Genomic DNA, 20,719 nt, shown 5'->3' with positions numbered 1-20,719 from the left:
TAGCCAGACTGACCTTCACAGAAAAGCAAAATGCCCGACCCCGAGGAAGGGCAGAACTAATGCCCCGACCCCCGACAAAATGCCCCGACCCCGGGGAAGGACAGAACTAATGACCCGACCCCCGACAAAATGCCCCGACCCCGGGGAAGGACAGAACTAATGCCCCGACCCCCACAAAATGCCCCGACCCCGGGGAAGGGCAGAACTAATGCCCCGACCCTGACAAAATGCCCCAACCCTGGGGAAGGGCAGAACTAATGCCCCGACCCCAACAAAATGCCCCAAACCTGGGGAAGGGCAGAACTAATGCCCCGACCCCAACAAAATTACCCAACCCCGGGGAAGGGCAGAACTAATGCCCCAACCCTGGGGAAGGGCAGAACTAATGCCCCGACCCCAACAAAATTACCCAACCCCGGGGAAGGGCAGAACTAATGCCCCAACCCTGGGGAAGGGTAGAACTAATGCCCCGACCCCGACAAAATGCCCCGACCCCGGGGAAAGTAAATGTCTCAGCCGCCCGGAAAGGGGACTGTTTTATCCCCCTGTATCCAATCCCCTGCAGAACTAATCTCCGCTGATGTGGGATGCCGCAGGCGCGTTCCCAGCGGCGGTCTCTTGCAGTGGGGGAAAGTTAGTCTGGCTACATCTGTACGTGAGATCCATATGCTAATAATATCCACCATCGGAAAAGGAAGATTGATAGCAGCAGACAATTTTGGCGAGAACTGGGACAAAAATAGACCCATTAAAACAGAAACAAAAATGAATTCTCCCCCCCTCACCCCCCACTATTGATGTTCATTGATTTCTTCTCCTGCCCGTTGGCGGAGGTACAGATTTTATTTTAGGTTCACACTTGATTAACAGCTCAGGAGGTGGTAAAACATAGATTTCTATCAATCTATAAGGTGAAGACTGTAGGCCAGGTTTTCACGATTTCTCTAATTAATACAGCAAATACAAATCTGACGCGTGGGCACATTCACACGTCTCAGACGGGTCTGCGACCCTGCTTTTCCCTATTATCTCTTAGCATACAGTGCTTCCACTGCCGCCAGGGATTCTGGGTAATGGCATGCAAATGAGCACTCACAGTGTGTCACTTTTGCTTCGTGCCCATTTCAACAAGGACCCTTCTAAACGTATGCCTGCTGCATTACGCAGCTTGTCAGCGCAGCCTGGGTTAAAAAAGTATAATTAACATATAGCTGGGCAATTAACCTGGCACAGCTCTCACTAAATTGCTCTGTTATGTGTTGCCCTGTTGGAGGACTGAGGATGTGAGAAATGAGCCCTGGACCATAATAATAATGCAAAGTGAAACTGATGATATAGAAGGGTTATCCACGAAGCAGAGCTACTCCACAATACACCTCTGGGGTTGGAAGATACCTTAACGAGCTGTAAGTTGTCTTCTGCCTCTGGAAGGTGTCTTATGGAATAGCACTCCTTAGTAAACATGGGCCATAAGATAGAAGGGGTAAACTTACTTGAAACTGCTGATTGATTTTAAGAATATGGTAACATTCTATTCAGCATTAAAATAAAGAGGCTCTGATGTAGTTGTAGCCGGGTTCCCCTGGTGCTCCCTTACCTCCGCTCTGTTGAGGGGACCCCCTGGCATGTAAGGAAGCTGGGGGGGGATCGCGTCACCGGGGGCTCCCGGCGGCATTAGCTGCAGGGCGCCGCCATGTTTAATGCGTTTTGGGGGCGGAGTGTGTTACATAGTGATGTCTTTTTTAAAGCATTTTTAAGGATTTATTCACCACGGTAATATCATGTGGCTTGTGGCTTGTGGCTTGTGGCTTAGAACCAGCTAGTGAATATATGCCCCAAAGTGAAAATGAATTATACTACCTGATAATAGGTAGCTGTGAACAACAATAAAGCCGCGCTTATAGTGCCGGCGATGCAACAAAACAAATGCATTGACGCCGCCGTGTGCGCTTATAGAAAGCACGGCGCGACAGCTTGGTCGCGATCGCTGGAAGTCATTTCAATTTGATTTTTCCAGCGACCGCAGCGTGACGTCGCTGTCGCCGACGCTATAAGCGCGGCCTAAGACTGGTAAGTGGCAAGATCTTCCAATTTAGCTCATGCTGTTACCCCTATGAACGTCATAAGGGCCAGCAGTCTGATGACCACTGTAAGAGGGAGGATCTGGAAACCGCGGTCACAGCACTCCACACAACCAACGCTTGGAAAATTCAAAAAACTTTATTAAGCTCCACAGTGAGCATACATAGCACCACTCTGACGCGTTTCGTCTATAGAAAGACTTTTTCAAAGAGTGAAGATACCCACACAGTACCGGATCTTATATAGGCAATGACGTGTACACTAGGCACCTCCCTAATTGGCAAGTGCCTCCCACATCTCAACACAGGGTCAGAGTTGGACGTCATCCTATTAAAGGGACCAAATACATATTACCCACATATATAAAACATAATAGACATACATAAACACCTATTACCAGTAAAAAGCTTGGGATTAAAAACAAAGACTTTGTAATGCTCACATAGTACATAATCACATAATATATAATTAATAGAACAACACGAATTACATAATCTGTCATATTAGAATCGGATGATGTGGATCAACCGTCTCCTGATGGATTTTTAAAGAAATAGCATATATCCTTATACACAGGGCATAACATATTCAGATCAAATAACAGTATAAATTGAAATGCGATGTGGCAGACATAATATATACACCAAAGCCAAACAAAACTTCCTAGATAGGACTTGTTCACACATAGCAATATTCCATAATTATAAATATACTGGAGTAACACCCCCCACACACACTCCCCCTCCACTCAGGCAGCCAGAAAGTGTTTAAGTTCCCACTCCTGTTTAAGTTACCACTTGGCATTAACCAGGAGTGGGAACTTAAACACTTTCTGGCTGCCTGAGTGGAGGGGGAGTGTGTGTGGGGGGTGTTACTCCAGTATATTTATAATTATGGAATATTGCTATGTGTGAACAAGTCCTATCTAGGAAGTTTTGTTTGGCTTTGGTGTATATATTATGTCTGCCACATCGCATTTCAATTTATACTGTTATTTGATCTGAATATGTTATGCCCTGTGTATAAGGATATATGCTATTTCTTTAAAAATCCATCAGGAGACGGTTGATCCACATCATCCGATTCTAATATGACAGATTATGTAATTCGTGTTGTTCTATTAATTATATATTATGTGATTATGTACTATGTGAGCATTACAAAGTCTTTGTTTTTAATCCCAAGCTTTTTACTGGTAATAGGTGTTTATGTATGTCTATTATGTTTTATATATGTGGGTAATATGTATTTGGTCCCTTTAATAGGATGACGTCCAACTCTGACCCTGTGTTGAGATGTGGGAGGCACTTGCCAATTAGGGAGGTGCCTAGTGTACACGTCATTGCCTATATAAGATCCGGTACTGTGTGGGTATCTTCACTCTTTGAAAAAGTCTTTCTATAGACGAAACGCGTCAGAGTGGTGCTATGTATGCTCACTGTGGAGCTTAATAAAGTTTTTTGAATTTTCCAAGCGTTGGTTGTGTGGAGTGCTGTGACCGCGGTTTCCAGATCCTCCCTCTTACACGTCATATCCGGATAGGAGCACGCCGACACCACGAGGAACAAAGATGGCCACCGGAGCGTTCTTGTAGCTACAGTGCAGAACGGGTGTCGTGAGTACACAAGAATATATGCAGTTATGTTTTAGGCAGTTGTGAGGCTATTTGGCACCGCACTGTGATTTACTGTGGGGTCTTTTCTTTGAAGAGGCTCCGCTGTATCTCTATGGATTGACCAGCCCACTGCCTGCATTCTCACTGCTTTCCTCACTAATGACTGTATAACTTACTTATCAGTGGTGTCAGCTCCAAGTTTTATGGGACATATGCAGACTCAATAGTGCTGTGGTTTAGGAGACTCGGTACTCAACGGGTTAACACCCAAGTGTTTTTTGATGACCACTGTAACATCGTCTGAACACCACATATTTCTTGCCCGTGTCTAGATCAGTCATACAGACTTATTATTTCATAAGATCCAGTGTTTGTATAAAGCAGCAATACACTACAAATCATATATGGTTTAGTTGTTTTTCTAAATTAGTTGTGTAGTATTAAGTAATACTTACTGCATTTTTTTAATATCCAGCGCCAAACTCTTTATGCCCATTTTAATCAGTTTGAATGTAATAAGCTTCCTTGGGTTGCTAAAGCAACCATTTACAAAGTCACATCCCCTTCCTCTTTTGAAATAGGCAGCCATAGTATGAACCCTGGAGAGAGGGATCTTTTCCGATCGATCAAGGGAGAACGGATCAATTAGCAACTTACTGTAAGCAATTACATTTCCTTAAAGCTAAGCTACTGCTCTATTAAAATAAAACAATGCAAACTATATTGCCATTTTAAACGTATATGAAGTGCCACCTAGTATAATAATAATAATAATAATAGAATAATACAAATATATTTCTGGCTAGTAATAAGCCTTACAGGTGCAACCACCCCAAAACTTGTAGTTCAATGATAAAAGATGAATAAAACACTATAGTAATACGATCACTTAGTTATAGCTATTTTTCTATTTCTATTTCCAACCTACCGGAGACTCTCACAGCCGCCACCTGTCTAAGTTCATTGTAAACTAAAGCTGTCTCACATTTTAATCTGGTCTGTAACTGCGCCATATGCCTATAATATATATTATCTCTAACTGCATGCAATGCCTTCCATATAATGTATACCCTGTTCTTTTAATGTAACTATGTATTTGTAACCATGTATCTGTCATTATAACTCTGTGCCCAGGACATACTTGAAAACGAGAGGTAACTCTCAAAGTATTACTTCCTGGTAAATAACAAATAAATAAATAAACATAATTGGCAGGAACACAATAGGTCCTGTGACCCCCTAACTGCTACTAGAGTCCAATGCACTTATGAATCCCGGCAATGTTAGGAAGCATATGCGTATCTAACAATATCAGCTGTATAGTTGGAAATTCAACTATTATATCCCATCTCAGGATACAGTTTAAAAACAAACAAACAAAAACAAAAGTCATGTAGGCACCTGTCACGTTTAGTGTACTAAGATTATAGAAACCTTTCGCTTCATAGCAAAATTGAATTTGAAATGTTTACGTTAATGGATGGACTACAAATGGCTGTCATGTAATGTTTTGTTCATATAGGAATGTCCTTCCTGGAAATGACATTAACCAGCATGCCTTGAAAGGGTGATATGTTGCAGTGCTGTGCCTTTCTAGGTGTGAGCTGATTTGCCACTCTGCAAGCCTGTAGGCTGATTTGACCAATCGGAAGTTGGATTCCATCTAAGCAAATATAAAGAAATGCAGACAGCTCGCTCGTCTCTCTCTCGTCTTCTCTCTCTCTCTCTCTCGTCTTCTCTCTCTCTCTCTCTCTCGTTCTCTCTCGTCTTTCCTCTCTCTCCTTTCACAGGGCTTAACAGGGCTATAACAGGGCTTGCACACGTGATGACATTGTGTGTTCTTCCTATAACAGGGCTTGCACACGTGATGACATTGTGTGTTCTTCCTATAACAGGGCTTGCACACGTGATGACATTGTGTGTTCTTCCTATAACAGGGCTTGCACACGTGATGACATTGTGTGTTCTTCCTATAACAGGGCTTGCACACGTGATGACATTGTGTGTTCTTCCTATAACAGGGCTTGCACACGTGATGACATTGTGTGTTCTTCCTATAAGAGTTAATCTGGTCTGTAACTGTTACATACGCCTATAACATATATTATCTCTTACTGTGCATGCAATGTCTTGTATATAATGTATAACCCTGCTCACTTCATGTAACCATGTATTCGTAACCATGTATTTGTCATCATATCTCTGTGCCCAGGACATACTTGAAAACGCGAGGAAACTCTCAATGTATTACTTCCCGGTAAAACATTTGATAAATAAATACATATATAATCCCAATGTAACTGAATTTTATCAGAATATACCAAATAAAGAAAGAATCATTACAAATTCAACAATATACTGTACTCTAAACTTTGATATTTTGTCTTGATACTGGATTCACACATACTGTATTAAAATATAATGACTGTATATCACTGAACTTGATCTCTTACAGACAGCGAGGACTGCATGGACTGTTAGTACAGATTCTTGTTACATCACCCTGCATCTGAAACTCCTCTGTGAAGGACTGAGTTCAAATGCACCTTTGAGTGAAGACCACAGTGAGTTTACTTTTGATTTGCAATATCACCAAGTGTTAAATATATTACAGACTGACCAATGTTTTACAAAGATTCTGCAAAAGGAGTAACCATTCTCACCCTTGATAAATTAAGTGTATACAGTATCGGGGCGCCGCAGTTAGCGGCCGCAATGTGCTATCAGCCTGGCTCACATAGGGACTGCTACCGATTTTCTAGCGCTCTGGTAGGAGGGAAAATAAGGTTTTACCTTTACCGCATGCATTGCACGTGAAGTGTTTTGTAAAACAATATACTGCCGTTTCACTGTATTTGCTTAGTGAATTGAGAGTTATATTGTTCTATGATTATGTTTTCTGCCTTAGTATTTATAAGCAAATGGGTAAGATTCTAAGGCTACGGCCCCAGTAACTAGTGCTTCACGCGCGTCAGGCGTCCTGGCGGCACGTGCACAGATAAAAACAGTGATCTGCGGTCTGTAGGAAGCTATGGGAGGCGCGGCCAAGATGGGGGGGGGGCACGGCCATGACGGCGGGTGCGGCCATGCCCTTCCATTGGCTGCCCGCCGATCACTTGACTGGCAGCATACGCATCACAGCGCGTTGTGCGCCCACACACACACGGCCACTGGGACCTGCATCATAGAGGGCTGTGTTGTGGTGTGTGGCGCGCACGTCGTAGCGCGCGCCACAGCGGCCACTGGGGACTTGGCCTGTTTTATGAAAACCTGTGCTGCTACAGCAAGGCTTGCACTATGAGGCCGTGCTTAAAATAAATAAGTTTCGCTAGTGGCGACGGCGACGTCATCGGTTGCATCGCTGTCGCCACTAGCGAAAGTTATTTGATTTTAAGCAACGTCGCTGGCAACAAGGCCAGTGACGTCACGAAAGTGGGCGGGCCGCAGTCTCTGATTGGTTTAGAGACAGTCACATGTGGCGACTGTCTCTAAAAAATCAATTAGACTCGGCTTCAACATTTTTGGTCGCTCTGTCACTGCGTCGCCGTCGCGCTTACTATAAGCGCTTGCGACGGAGTCAATGTATTTGTTTCGGAGCGACGTGGCGTCGCCGTTGCAAGGCACTATAAGCGCAGCCTTACTGTGCATAATGTTGCAATTTCCTAATGAACATATAAGGATATTAATACTTACTGCTTTCATCTAAAGTGAAGGTTCACAGGGTTTCTGATTGCTTACTATGCATTACCAGCCACCTTGCCACGAAACAGCCTTGTTGCTCCAGATGACAAAGTGTGTTTCATTTTTCTTTTATCCACATGTGGGAAATTTCTGATTCTAATACATTGTACTGGATTTAGCTGCAGTTTCATGTGAATTGTAATTGATTTTATTTTGTCTGGATTCCTATTCAGTCATCATATAAAGTACTTTATACAGGTGGAGGCACTGTGCTGTATTATTTAACCCTTTTATTATTTTCCTGAGCTGCTGAGACATCTAGATAACTTGCAGGAAACTGATACTTTCCCCTTAATTTGCCTTCTCCAGGGAACTAAACCCCTGCTGTCTCAGGTATACAGTATACAGTAGCTGCTGCATTAGCTGTGTATGACTCATACTGTAAGTAGAGGAACTCTTTTTGACCAACTTGAACAGATTTTGAATGGGACCCCTTGAGGAAAATTCTGTAATGCTGTGAAGCAGTCGTCCCCTTGATTTGGAAGAATTAAGATCCATTCATTTAAGTGTGGAAGACTACAGCATATTTCATTTGCATCGGCAGGAGGAATACAGCCCATTAAATAGGAACATGTATTTCTAGATTTCATTGGGCTCCAATAATTACGTCTGGAAAGTGTATACCACACGGCAAGATATCTTATTCCACTAATAAAGTAGCTAAAAATGGCCCAATGTTATTTTTATAGAAAAACATCCTAGAATGATACTAATATTGCAAAACCAACTATCTTTGGTTAACAAGCGTTTTGGTGCCAAAATCTCTCCATAAAGTTACTTGATGATAAAAACATTTGTTTAAAAAAAACAAAACATGTTAAGTCATACAATTAAAAAGTATCATATAGATGGTACATGTCTCCTGCCAGACTGCACTCTTTTCTCCCAGGGGTCTCCCCACTATGCTGGCGTGGTTGTGGTGAAGTGGGGAATAGTCTGCATATATTCTGGTCATGTCCCAAAATCCAACAAACATGGACGGAAGTTTTCACCTTAATACACAAGATCCTAGAAATCACTGTCCCACATGACCCAGTATATATATTGTTAGGCAAGCCAATAGCCAATATTCCCCGAAAAAAAGCTAGAGTACTAGCCCAAATGTTAAATGCTACACGGTGTACAATTGCCAAAAATTGGAAACAACCTGCCCCCCCATCCTTAAACCAAATAAAGAATAAAATCTGGCATATAGTTTATATGGAAAAACTCTCATCCTATCTGAACGGTTCTACCTCGCGATTTTCTGAGATTTGGGCCCCCTGGTTTCGCCACGCAGGTATATCCCCATACATAGATTAGAATATTCGGAACAGAGTGATACATGTGGTAACTAAATTGTTGTGTACAATGCTATATTTTTACAAATGCTTCCCCTCCCCCACCTTCCCACCCCCCCCCCTTTTTTTATCTGTTATATGTTTTGTTAATTCTTATTTTGTATGAAAAAATGCTTAATAAAAATTCAAGTAATAAAAAAAAAAAAATATCACGCTGAGGCTCAATTTCTCCTACGTATTCAACTGGACTAATAGAAAATGGTGTCCTTTATTTAAAAAAAAAATAATAACAATGTTTATTTACCCTTTCTTAAGCTTTCCATAAAAAAAAATTTTTTAAGACACTAAAGGGAAAATAGTTTAATCAAAATTCAACACTGACAGCTATTTATCAAAGTCTCCTGACTACTAAAAAAGAAAAGCGAACCAAATTTTCGAAGGAAAATCATTCATACCGTAATTGGATTTCATCCTTAGATAATTCTGGTGCAATATTTTTGCATCAATTTTGCCCTAGTCTTGCAGCTGGGGAGTCTTTGATAAATGACTCCTCTTCCCCCCCGAGTTTCCCGACTGACTGAGTAGTATAACAGCTGTCAAATGACATTTCATTGTTCTGTAGTTTTCCTGTAGATCTTGGATCCTATGTCCTTGACAATAGGTCCCTTAGCACTGACACGAGAACCCACAGACACCACCTTGAGAAAGGTCCAGAAGGCGGCAGAAACGTTAACATGTCGTGAGTGTCTGCATACCCGTTTCCCTTGGTGGAGGAACCCAATGGCAACACCTGCAGCTCTGCACTGATACAAACTCATAAGATCTATGATTTTGTTAGATTTCATTTGCGGTTACACTATGTATATACATACAAATTCCTGATAGATAAGGCTCCCTTGGCTTACCTATTTAATACAGTACATTTGCTCAGTTGTGGTTCTATGGATTAAATTAAATAATGCAATGACCTGCTCCCCTCTAGTTGACCCAGAATTTCCCTTCAGATTTCACTCATTTTGATTCTTGGAACTGGACACTTACAAGGGACTCTCACATGCACATTGCATTTTAACATTTAGTTCATTTGTGTGGATCTGTAAAATGATTGTGTTGGTGCAAATAATGGGTCACACATTGGTTAAGAGGAAGGGTTGTTCCCCCGCCCCCCCAAAAAAACCATCCCCCATAAAGCTAGCACTGTACAGTCAAAAGAGTTTCGGTAGCCACTCACTAAATCTTCACTTCTCAAGGTAATCAAACCGATTTATTCAATGCACGCGATGTACTGTAGGGCTCAGGGCTGGCTGGGAGTTTTGCGGGGCTCGGTGCTGTGGGATTTTAGTGGGGTCTCTTACCTTCTCAGGTGCGGCCTCGCCTCCTACGTGGCCCCATGACGCTGCAGGAGGAGATGCCGCTCCGGAGAAGGTAAGAGACACTTACAGAGGCCCCCGCGCTCACTCCCGAAAATCAGTATCCAATAATTGTATTGATATTGCAGCGATCGCCCCATCGCGAAACGTTGTCCCATATTTTTTGTTTTAAAATGCTGTGTTGAAAATAAAAATAACTTGTGTTCACTGAACCACTCGTGAGTGCTGTGAGATGTATACAATACAGCTAACACTACACACGGACATATACTATGATAGACTCCCCAGTGCTTGCATGTTTTAAATTCAGAAATGTATAATAAATTGAGAAGGATTTCTTATTTTTCAGTACGACCTGCATTCCAACACAAAGATAATGCACAGAGACATATTTCACTCAAAGGAATGATGGACATAACTGAAGATAGACAGAGCTGCTCCGGAACATTCTGAGGTTAGCTGGGGCCTTGAATTAAATATGGTAATACATTCCATTACTGTGCAGCCCGTTATGAGGGTCAAGAAGACTAGTTATTTTATTAGACCCGAGGATACTAAAGAGATTCCTAGTGCCTGTTCTTTGAAGGAAAAGCGCTCGGTTTTTATAAATGCATTCATGTTATATTATCAGCAATTTGAAAATAAAACGAGCGCTTGAATAAAACAAGATGGATTCCTGAGAAATAAGAGGTTCAAGCTTCTCTATCACTTTCTACAGCTACGTTTTATTTTTATTTCTGGCCGGCATTGTATGGTTAAACAAGGTCACACCTTTCAATCATCAGAAAGCTGTGTAGCAGTTTTAATGGAATTGAATATTTTATGCCTGATTACAGTTGAATTATAGTACATGAGATTTGCAGTGTATTCCTAGTCAAAGTTTGTGGTATGTTCCTGAAACCATTTTTTCTTGCAGAAGATTTTAGTAACAGTCAGGCTATGTTGATTTAACGTTTGGTGTTCCTCGAGGGTCTGAAGTAGGTCCACTTTTGTATGAATGGAAATTAGCTTCCATGTGTCTCAAAGACTGCATATAGCCAAACTCTTAAACTATTCCTAAACATGGACAAAGCTGTCTCAATGCTATTTAGAACTAAGGCAAAAATATTACATCATACTAACAAAGCCTGTAGGACTTAGGCCTGGGACATAGTTCCTTTAAACAGTGCTGAGGCGCGCTGAGGCTCAGGGAAAGCGGTGCTTTCCCTGGCCTTACACAGTGCGCCATCAGGGGGCGGGGCGAGGGCGGGCCAGTGACGTCACGGAGCTGGTTCGCCCTCATTGGGCGAACCGCTCACGTGACCGGCCCTGCGCTCCGGCAAGCGGGGAAATGTCAAAACGCCGTCAGACACGCTTCCCCAAGCGTGCTGACGCGTGCGCGAGCCCCTGGTAAAGCCGCTTTCATTGCGGCTGCAGGGGTTCAGTGCCGAGCAGCAGCACGGGTCAGCACGGGTCAGCGCTAATGTCCCAGGCCTTATAGGTATTAGGAAGGTGCAATTTGCTCCAAAACATGGATAACATTTTCCATTTGGATCAATTTTTCGCCACAACATATGTATGAAACATGTTAGTTTTTCTCCTTACACTCAGTGCATATTGCTCAGGAACAGAGGATAACGCCTCCCCAAACTTGTCAAATTTATGTGACGCAAAGAGAAAGGAAAACTGCCCCGATTATAGGCACACATTTTGATCCATCTCATTAAATATTGCATTGGCCATCTCCTTCCCAAACTCCTATAACCACCCCTCAAAATGCTCACTCGTGCAAGTGCAACCAAATTGGAGAAAAGCATCTTGATGCATTGAAGCAACATGATGCAAATTGTACCTGTTTTTGGAGCAGTGCTCCAGTTTACTAAGCTTGATACGATGTGGCTGTACTTAGATTGTAAGCTCTTCGGGGCAGGGACTCCTGTTCCTAAGTGTCACTTTTATGTCTGAAGCACTTCTTCCCATTATGTGTTATTTGTATTATTAGTTAAAAGATTATGTCACGTGTATTACTGCTGTGAAGGGCTATATTAATGGCGCTATATAAATAAAGATATATATATATATACATACATACATACACCTTCTGACTCTAAAGCACAGTTACAGTACCGTTAAAAGACTGTTCCAAGTACTAGCACTTGATGTTTGGTTTATATCCTATTAAGCTATTATCAAAACCTAATGCCAGTCTGGGAACACTACAGAAAAAAATCCAGCTTTTGATCTACTTGCCAGAAGACACATTTGGAGTTATTCATTAAACTGCAATAGTGCTGATTGGGGACGTATTGCACAGAAGTTTTTATTGACTTCAATGGGAGTTTCCACGCGATAGTTCCCAGATCGGCACTATCGCTGTTTAATTAATTGTAGCTGCTCAGACTATCAGGACGATCAGTCATTGAATATAGTGACGCTGGGTGCAGGACCACTAGTCAGTCTATCCTCCATAAACTGCACCTTGCACTATACTATGTGCCAAAACTTTATGTGATTATAACACTCCTCACAATGACATGGTTGTTGGACCACAATACAGAACCTTTGACACCAGAAACAATATGCATTTTGTTGTTGTTTCTTAACGTTCATCGTTACAAAGCTTATAGGTTCCCATGTTAAAATGGACAAGAAGCAAAAGGTAACAGTGTGTGTGCTCATTTGCATGTCATTACCCAGAATCCCTGGCTGCAGTGGAAGCATGGAATGCTACGAGATAATGGGGAATGGCAGGTTTGCAGACCTGTCTGAGACATGTGAATGTGCCCACAAGTGGTATTTTTATTTGTTACTGTGGCAAACACAAACAACTAGTAAAAAAAAAAGAAGTAATTAATCTCTTACAAGTGGCAACTTGTTACGGAGGCGTCCCCGGCGGTTCAGCCAGTAAAGGCGAACCAGCCGCGTGAGGTCATCACCACGCTGCTGAAAAACCCCAGCCACGCTCCCATTACAATCTCTGCCTCTCTCCACAGACCGCAGATCGCGGTGAAGCGCTGTGCACACGCAGCCCTCCCGCCGGGCACACGTGCAGACTGGACCGCAGCCTAAGGCTGAGATCAAACAGACTGCGATGCGACGTGCGCACACGTTCGCCACTCTTTCGCTTTGGTGTGTGGGAGTTTTAAACCGAAAATGACACCCGGCGGCGAAGTACAGCGTTGACGCCGCTGCACTTGAAGGAGACAACTGAAGTTGTCATTTCAAGCGGCAGCCGCGTCACTTGTACTTCGCCAGCCAATCACAAACACTTTGTTTCTTTTTTTTAATTAAATGGCTGACGTGGTCCCGCCTCCAATCGCATAATTCTGTCTGCAGGGGATGAGCACAGCAGACAGAGGCTCGCAAACGTGCACGCGCGGTAGTGTAGCAACCTGTCTGAACTCAGCCTTAGTGTAGCAATTTACAGGCACAAGTCTGGGCTTGTGGAGTTGCAAGCAGAGGGGGAGGGATAGTTTGGCCCCTCCTTCTGAATCTTTAAGTGGGTTCTGCAAAAGGCAGTCAGTTGCTCGCTCACCTAGCGGGGGTGAGGACCAGGGACTGCTAAGGCCTCGGACATGGTGCCGCAGACGGTGTGGACGCACAGACTGCCTTAAGGCAGTGTTCGCGTCCATGCATCATGTGGGTGCGTGCGCGGAAGCGGGAGGGGGCGTGCGTTGTGTAAGAATTCAGTTCAAACTGATTTCTTGTCGCGACAGGCCGGCCACGTGAGCGGTTCGTTCTCAGCTCCGTGACGTCACTGGCACGCCCCTAGACACGTCCACGGACAGCGCGCCTACCACGGCCAGGGAAAGCACACGCTTTCCCTCAGCCTCCGCGCGCCTCCGTATGGGAGAAGGCACCATGTCCGCAGCCTTAGTGAAGTGCCTGGGAGCCTCAAGCTCCTGGGATGAACAGTCAAGATCAAGAGAATAGAAGTGATATTCAGGCTGAAGTAGTATTCTAGGGTGCCAGGAACTAGGAGCCCAAAAGATTTGTGGTGGACTAGAGGCCAAAGACTGACCAGAAGTACTTACCTGAATGGGAAGGGGCACTGAGGGAACTTGCCCTAAAGAGAGCATTATACAGGGCTAATGATGTATTGTGTTCTATAGGATAATAATTGATACCCAGGGTGCTCGTGACTAAACTGGAGTCGTGAGACAGATGTGCCTGTCAATAAAACACCTTTGAGTTGCAAAAGATCCTGGCGCCCTATTTCTTGTCCTGTCCTCACAACCACCAACTATCCTCCATTACAGCCCAGTCCTGAACCTGCCAGAGGGAACCCTGAGATCACAGGTCACTGACTGAGGAGCTAACACTCTAATCCCATCGGATGTACACCCTATCTCCTGCTGCCGGGGCATGGGATAGGGGTGTTACATGTGAAACAAGCAGTGCTATCAAATTACTACTGCTTTAGCATGTATTTTTTTTGTATGCTTTACCCATAATAGTTGAACCCTTTCAGCAATGGAATAATCTGCTGAATTGCTCATTATAGTAAAATATAAATATCTCTCACGCCTCTTGAGCTCCAACGTAGGTACACAATATATCAAACGAATGCACGGATATTATTATGGTTTATTTACATCTTGTTTTGAAGCACGTACTGGATCCTTGGAGTATGCAGTAGTAACACTGGACGTATTTCTCCACTCGCAAAGTTGAATAGATCCATTGAAGATAATTTTACATAAACATTACTGTCAGATGTGCAAGCTTAATTAAGATAGATTATTACATGCTAAGGTTAAAACATAAGCACATTAAAAAGTGTCCTCTGGGATTCTTTTCATGCCTAAAGTGGCTTTCTTAATTGCAAGGCTTCAATAACAGAATGGCGATGTTGTTTTCAGCTTGAACCACAAATCAATGGCTGTTTGTTTCATACATACCACTGGTGCTGGCTGGCATTGTGGTTGCTATAGCAACTAGGCCCTGTCACCAAATGGACAGACATATTTATCTCTATTCTTTCCTTTCAGCTTTATTATTTCCCGATGAGAGTACAACACCCTCTTCTCAGAACTGCTAAATGTTTTATACGCTTCATTATTTTACAGTATTCTGCACTTAAATATTCAGTGTTGTTTTAAAGCCCATGTGCCATTTAGAATGTTGTTATTCTAGAAATGCCCTTAATGATTTTTTTTTGGTATCCTTATTGCTAGACTGATGTTAAACTATGAGAGAAATAGTGATTTCAACTCATTTCTGTGGAAGTCTCTTGTATCTGGCCATCAGGTTCATTATAAAAACTTTACCCATGCATAAAAGAGCTGATCATTTTCTTTATCCCATCACTGAAAAAAACATACTGATATATGCTATGGAGTGCTTAGGAGCATAGCTTATAAGGGTGCTATAGGAGTTTCATTCCTATAATGGATCTTTTCATTTCTTTTGGAGGTTTCAGAATACTATTTGCATTAGTATGCATTTTGCAATAGGGATTCTTAACTACCTTCCATGCAGACCGTGAAGGAAATGGCATCGTCTTGGTTGACATTGGGTGGTCTGATCCTATTGATAATGCTAATAAAATACAGAATGAAATCCCTTTTTTCAGAGTAGGAAGAGTGCTAGGACAAGAGTTCACCCACTGAAGCTGGGAAGTGTGGGGAAGCAGTGCTAAACTAAAAGGGTAGCGTATTAAATCGAACAATACCTCAGTGAGGAATTCAAAAATGCTTGGCTTAGACATAATGGTATGTCAAATATGGAAAATGCCAGGGTTCAATGGGTCTAAAGCTATATAGGATCTAATGAAAATATGAAGGCGAGGTGGGGCAAGTGGTCAATATTTGTCATAAATTGTTGTATGTTTCAAAAACATCTCGGTGAAGCTACCACATTTGTGCCATCACATATTTTCAGCGCTAATAACAGGATATTATCAAAATCAATAACAGCCATTATTTCCCTAGAGTTAAACAAGGCTAATTATATGCAAAAACAACAGCCCATCCGCATAGGCTTAATGCCACGTTAGGTTAGCACGGCCACACGTTGACGATAAATAACATGACTCGCGGTAGGTATCTGCTGTGTAAAGGAGGTGGCACGCCCATCCAGACCTTGTGAGAGAGACCTCATTTTATAAAGTCTAACATTACATATTTAACTCCCCAAACGCTCCTGTGTACAATACGTGGAGAGACACCTGTAGACATAAAGGAACATGCCCAAGTTATCTGGGAAATATGAAAAATGTGGTTATGCAAAGTTTATTCAAACAACTTAAATTAGCAGAAGGGCCTCTTTAGGTATTGTATAAAGGTTTGTCTCTCTCCCTCTGCAGCAAAACTCATTTTTCAGGATATGGTGGGAGTAACGTCACCTTCAGGTAGGACCTAACATCTCATTCAATCCCTGTGTTAACTATAATACACTAACAGCCATTAAATAATGAATGCAATGCCCTTTCCAAAACAAAACAGCACGTAACGCTGCGTTAGTAAAGTTCGCAGATACCCGCGAGAACGTGACGAGTTATTAATGTAGTTTAAAGCTTCGTTACGTCCATATCGGACCTTGATGGATCTGGGCCTTTGTGTTCCTTCTATGTTGTGCTGATCCATTGACTTGTGGATAGCTGCATGAGACAGGGATAATTCAGATACTGAAGAACCTATGTGTACCCTGTGGCATCTCATTGTTTTCACTCCTGCCCTCATCGGAAGATTTTCTGGACCAGTTTTTCAACAATTCTCTCCCCAGAGAACCACAATCATGTTTTAGGAATAACCAGTTATCCAAACATTCATGTGTAAGATAACTAAATATAGCCGTCCTTGATAATTCTTTAGTTATTTTCTGTGTCTGGCCCAACTCTGGTTCCCTAGTGAGAGGTTTGAAATAGCATTCTCCCAGACACAGACCTGGACAAAGGTTTCCACAGATATGGTTTCCTTCTATTGGCTGTAATTCTACACTAAATAGGTGATCATGTAACATCCATTAAGGAAGTCAACTGTTCTCCTGTCACACAGTAGTCTTAATGAAGATGATAATTATCACTGCCTTGTAGTGATACAAATGGGCCACATCAAATTAGCTTCACATGCTACTTACCCACTAAATATTTAGCAGATTGCACTATACCATAAACATTTCAAACTAATCCTGTTTCTTAGGAGCCACTAATTTTTTGGAATAAAGCTAAGAAGATACACTGGAAATTTGATCAGATATGTTTTCAATTTTATGTTCCTCTTTTTCCTATACGTACGAGTTCACAGTTTATCCAGGGTACTATGGCAATCCTTCCTAAAAGCAAAGTGAACTAATTTCAGTGACATGTTTAAAGGGTCTCGTCTGGGCAATCAATACATTGTTCATCCAAATATTACATCTACAAGTATTTTTAATGTATTTATTTTAAATGTTAGACTTGGGGGATGGGGCTGTGATTTCTTCTAGCCTAGCCCTTTTGTGTGATGTCACGGTGTGATCAGCGAGTGCTTGTACAGCCAGAAACCGCCTACAGGGCCCCCCTTATCTTTATAAGTTCTCTGATAAGGGCAGAGTGGGATCGGGGTAAAGAAAACACTTGGTTGACAAACACTTCCCCATTCAGAGGCCCCAAGAAATTCAACTGTCCGACTATGTGAGACTGCTCCTTTAACAGGAAAGACACAGTGCATGATACAGGGCACCTCTTCCTTCAGGACTAGCAGCAGAGTTTTGCATTTTGACTGCCACTTACAGGACATCAAAACTGCCCAATGGATGGCATCATATACATCTCTGTACGACATTACAGTACAAGGGACCCATGTACTCGCAGTCACAGAATAAGTATTTATTACATATAATTGCCACTGCATGCCTCACAGTATGTGAAGTGCAGCGTTTCAGGCACAGTATATTTCTCCCCCGAGGAGTTTCAAATCTATGTGCGGTACTTTTGATTTTACTTAAAGGGATCTGACATTGTATCTCAAACTAGGTTCTCTCACTTCAAAGATCAGGGGTTTTACCCCTAGCTACCTGTTTGTTAATCGGATCATTTAATAATATTTAAAAAAAATGGATAGATTGCGCTGGCAGTTGAGCCTACCTTAATAGTCACATGATGTAAACTGAATAGGGTCATATTGATTCATCAGTTGGAAATGCTAAGTTATTGAAGGTCCCCATGACACTAGAAAGGGTTCTCAACACTGGTCCTCAAAACCCCCCAACAGATCAGGTTTCCAGGATATTCCTGCTTCAGCACAGGGGCCTCAATCAATCCCAACTTCAGCTCAGGTGGCTCAATCAGTCCCTGTTTCAGCACAGGTGGCTCAATCAGAGGCGCAGTCTTCTGATTGAGCCTTTGAAGCTGAAAACCTGACCTGTTGGGGGGGGGAGGGGTCTTGAGGACTTGGAGTTGAGAACCAATGGGTTAAGCAACTTGTCAGCAGCCCTGACTGAAATGCAAAGTCATGTTCCTGTCCTTCAGCTTCAGACGCCACTATTTATTTTACACTTTTCTAGCTGAATGCACCAAGATTTCATTTTGTACAGAAGGCACTTTCTCCTTTTTAGCGGCGGCCTGCTGTGCTGCAATGCCACTTAATTTAACAGGGTTGGGAAGGTTCCAGCAGTGTCAGGTGCCTGTCAGAGAGGTCTACAAAAGGGAGAAAACCTAAAGCTTCAATTCTCTTCCCCAAACCCTCTCCCCCATTCACAGTCTTAGTCTATTAACTGTAGGCCCGATTTAGCTATTGCAGATTTTTAGTCGATTTCACATTCTTTTTCAGCTCTGATGTTGAATAGGAGCACAGCACTAATCCCAAAGCCCCTCACAGCTTAGAAAAGTGGTCAAAATAGCCCGGGAAAGAAAAAGGCATTTGTTTTGGATTGAAATAGTTTGCTGTGAAACGTTTGGCACAGTCTGTCCAATTTTGTTATTTTTTCTGAGTTAAGAAATAACCCCAGCAACCTTTCAATTAGCAGCTAATGGAGGAGAAAGGGAACACCTTTGAAGAATCTTCCTTGCGGAGAAGGTGCTGTTGCCTTCCGCCAAGGAATCAAAAATCAACAGAGAAGTCGGACACAAGCGAGCTGCCAGTTTTGAAAAAGCCGATCTGAGAAGCTTCCCCGGAATGTGTGAGGATTGTTCTTGGGTTTCCGGCGACTTCACAGTTTCACAACTGGCTCCTTTGATGATCTTGGATGGAATTTTAATGTAGCTGTGTTCGGAAGGAACATTCCAATCATTAAAGGCAGATGCTGACTTGAGATGTAACGGGAGGGGCATATTTAAAAAGCATACGCTATGTGTTGTTGCTACATTGGGCAGAAACCACACTTGGGTATTATTACCCACAGGCAGGGCCGTAATGGGGATTTCCCAACTAATCATGTAGCCCTGTGTCATTTAGTCTACAGTCATTTTATAAATAAGTGTGTGATTCAATAAACTGTGGTAGCTGCTCTAGCAAAATGCTATCCGCTCGTTTTAATGGCTATTATCTCAGATTAACGGCTACCACATTTAGTGAATACTTGCACTGAGAATAATTGTGGAGGCTTATTTGGGAAACATCCACATCTCAAGGTTGAAAGGGTTCTGGAGTTTCGGTGATCGTTGCACAGAAAAGGCGGAGGGGAAGAACAGATCAACAAATACTGCACATTTCAAAGCCCCTGCGGTAAAGCAAATGCATTGTTTATGCTTTAGAGCAGGGGTGAGCAAATTTTTTATGCCGAGCCCCCCTTTTTATCCATGAAATTTCTCGGGCCCCCCCTGCCTGATGTAATCAAAATCACATTAAAAAAACCTTTATTGAACGGTATACAATGTAAATACAAATATGTCTAAGGCCGCGCATAGAGTGCCCGCGACGGCGACGCTAGCCAAAGTTGTATTTCGCTTTGCGGCGGCGGCGTGGGCGACCAGGCCATTGATTGGTTCAGGCGACAGCCCCTGAAAAATCAAATATTGCCGGCTTCAAAAAATTGCGTCACCACGTCACGCTTACTATAAGCGCAGGAGGCGGCGGCGGTGGCGACAATGCATGTTTTCGGGCGACGTCGCGTCGCCGGCACTATAAGCGCAGCCTAAATACTTACATACTTCAACAGCTCGCTCTTGCAAAATTAGGCTGTGTCCACGCTGCCGCGGAGAGCGGTGACATCACCAACTCTCCAAGCATGAGCACAGGGTGTCCTGCATCATTTTGCAAGCACGAGCGGGGAAGTGTTTACACTTTTTTTTTTTATTATTTCTGTACATTCATAGTGTGATTGATATAGTGGCAGCCGACCCTGTCACTTGCAGAGGATCGCAGCGAAGCAGGTTGCCAGCGGAGGAGAGCAGGAACACAGCGCTATTGTAGGGCAGACACCAGAAGGAGGGCACAACCAACAGGCACAGCACACACACACTCACAACACACAGTCACAACACACACAACCAACACTCACCACACACTCACAACAAAACACAACACTCAGTCACAACACCCACACACACTGCAGTATATAATTATATATATATATATATTCACAAACTGCCTTTTATATATTTTTATCTTGTGAGTGCGATTCCTACCCCCCAACCCCCCACCCCCCTTCCCCCATTTTTAATAAATCATATGCAGTATTATGCTATGGGGCGTGCACTCTCTCTCTTTTTCTGTTTTTATATATATATA

General features: G+C 42.8%; 1 protein-coding gene and 1 long non-coding RNA gene across 2 annotated transcripts in view; one reads left to right on the top strand and one right to left on the bottom strand.

The window, feature by feature from the left end:
- The window catches only part of TENM4 (teneurin transmembrane protein 4), a 1,230,300-nt gene that overhangs the window by 555,523 nt on the left and 654,058 nt on the right, over positions 1 to 20,719 (bottom strand).
- On the top strand, positions 6,153 to 10,734 carry LOC142491178 (uncharacterized). The gene is made up of 3 exons (XR_012800330.1): positions 6,153 to 6,261; positions 7,748 to 7,819; positions 10,438 to 10,734. It is a non-coding gene; the product is annotated as an uncharacterized LOC142491178 (long non-coding RNA).

This window comes from Ascaphus truei, chromosome 3 (genome assembly GCF_040206685.1).
Source record: "Ascaphus truei isolate aAscTru1 chromosome 3, aAscTru1.hap1, whole genome shotgun sequence".
In the NCBI taxonomy this organism is placed as follows: domain Eukaryota; kingdom Metazoa; phylum Chordata; class Amphibia; order Anura; family Ascaphidae; genus Ascaphus; species Ascaphus truei.
The sequence above is the reverse complement of the archived record's forward strand: the minus strand, read 5'-3'. Positions and strand labels throughout refer to the sequence as shown.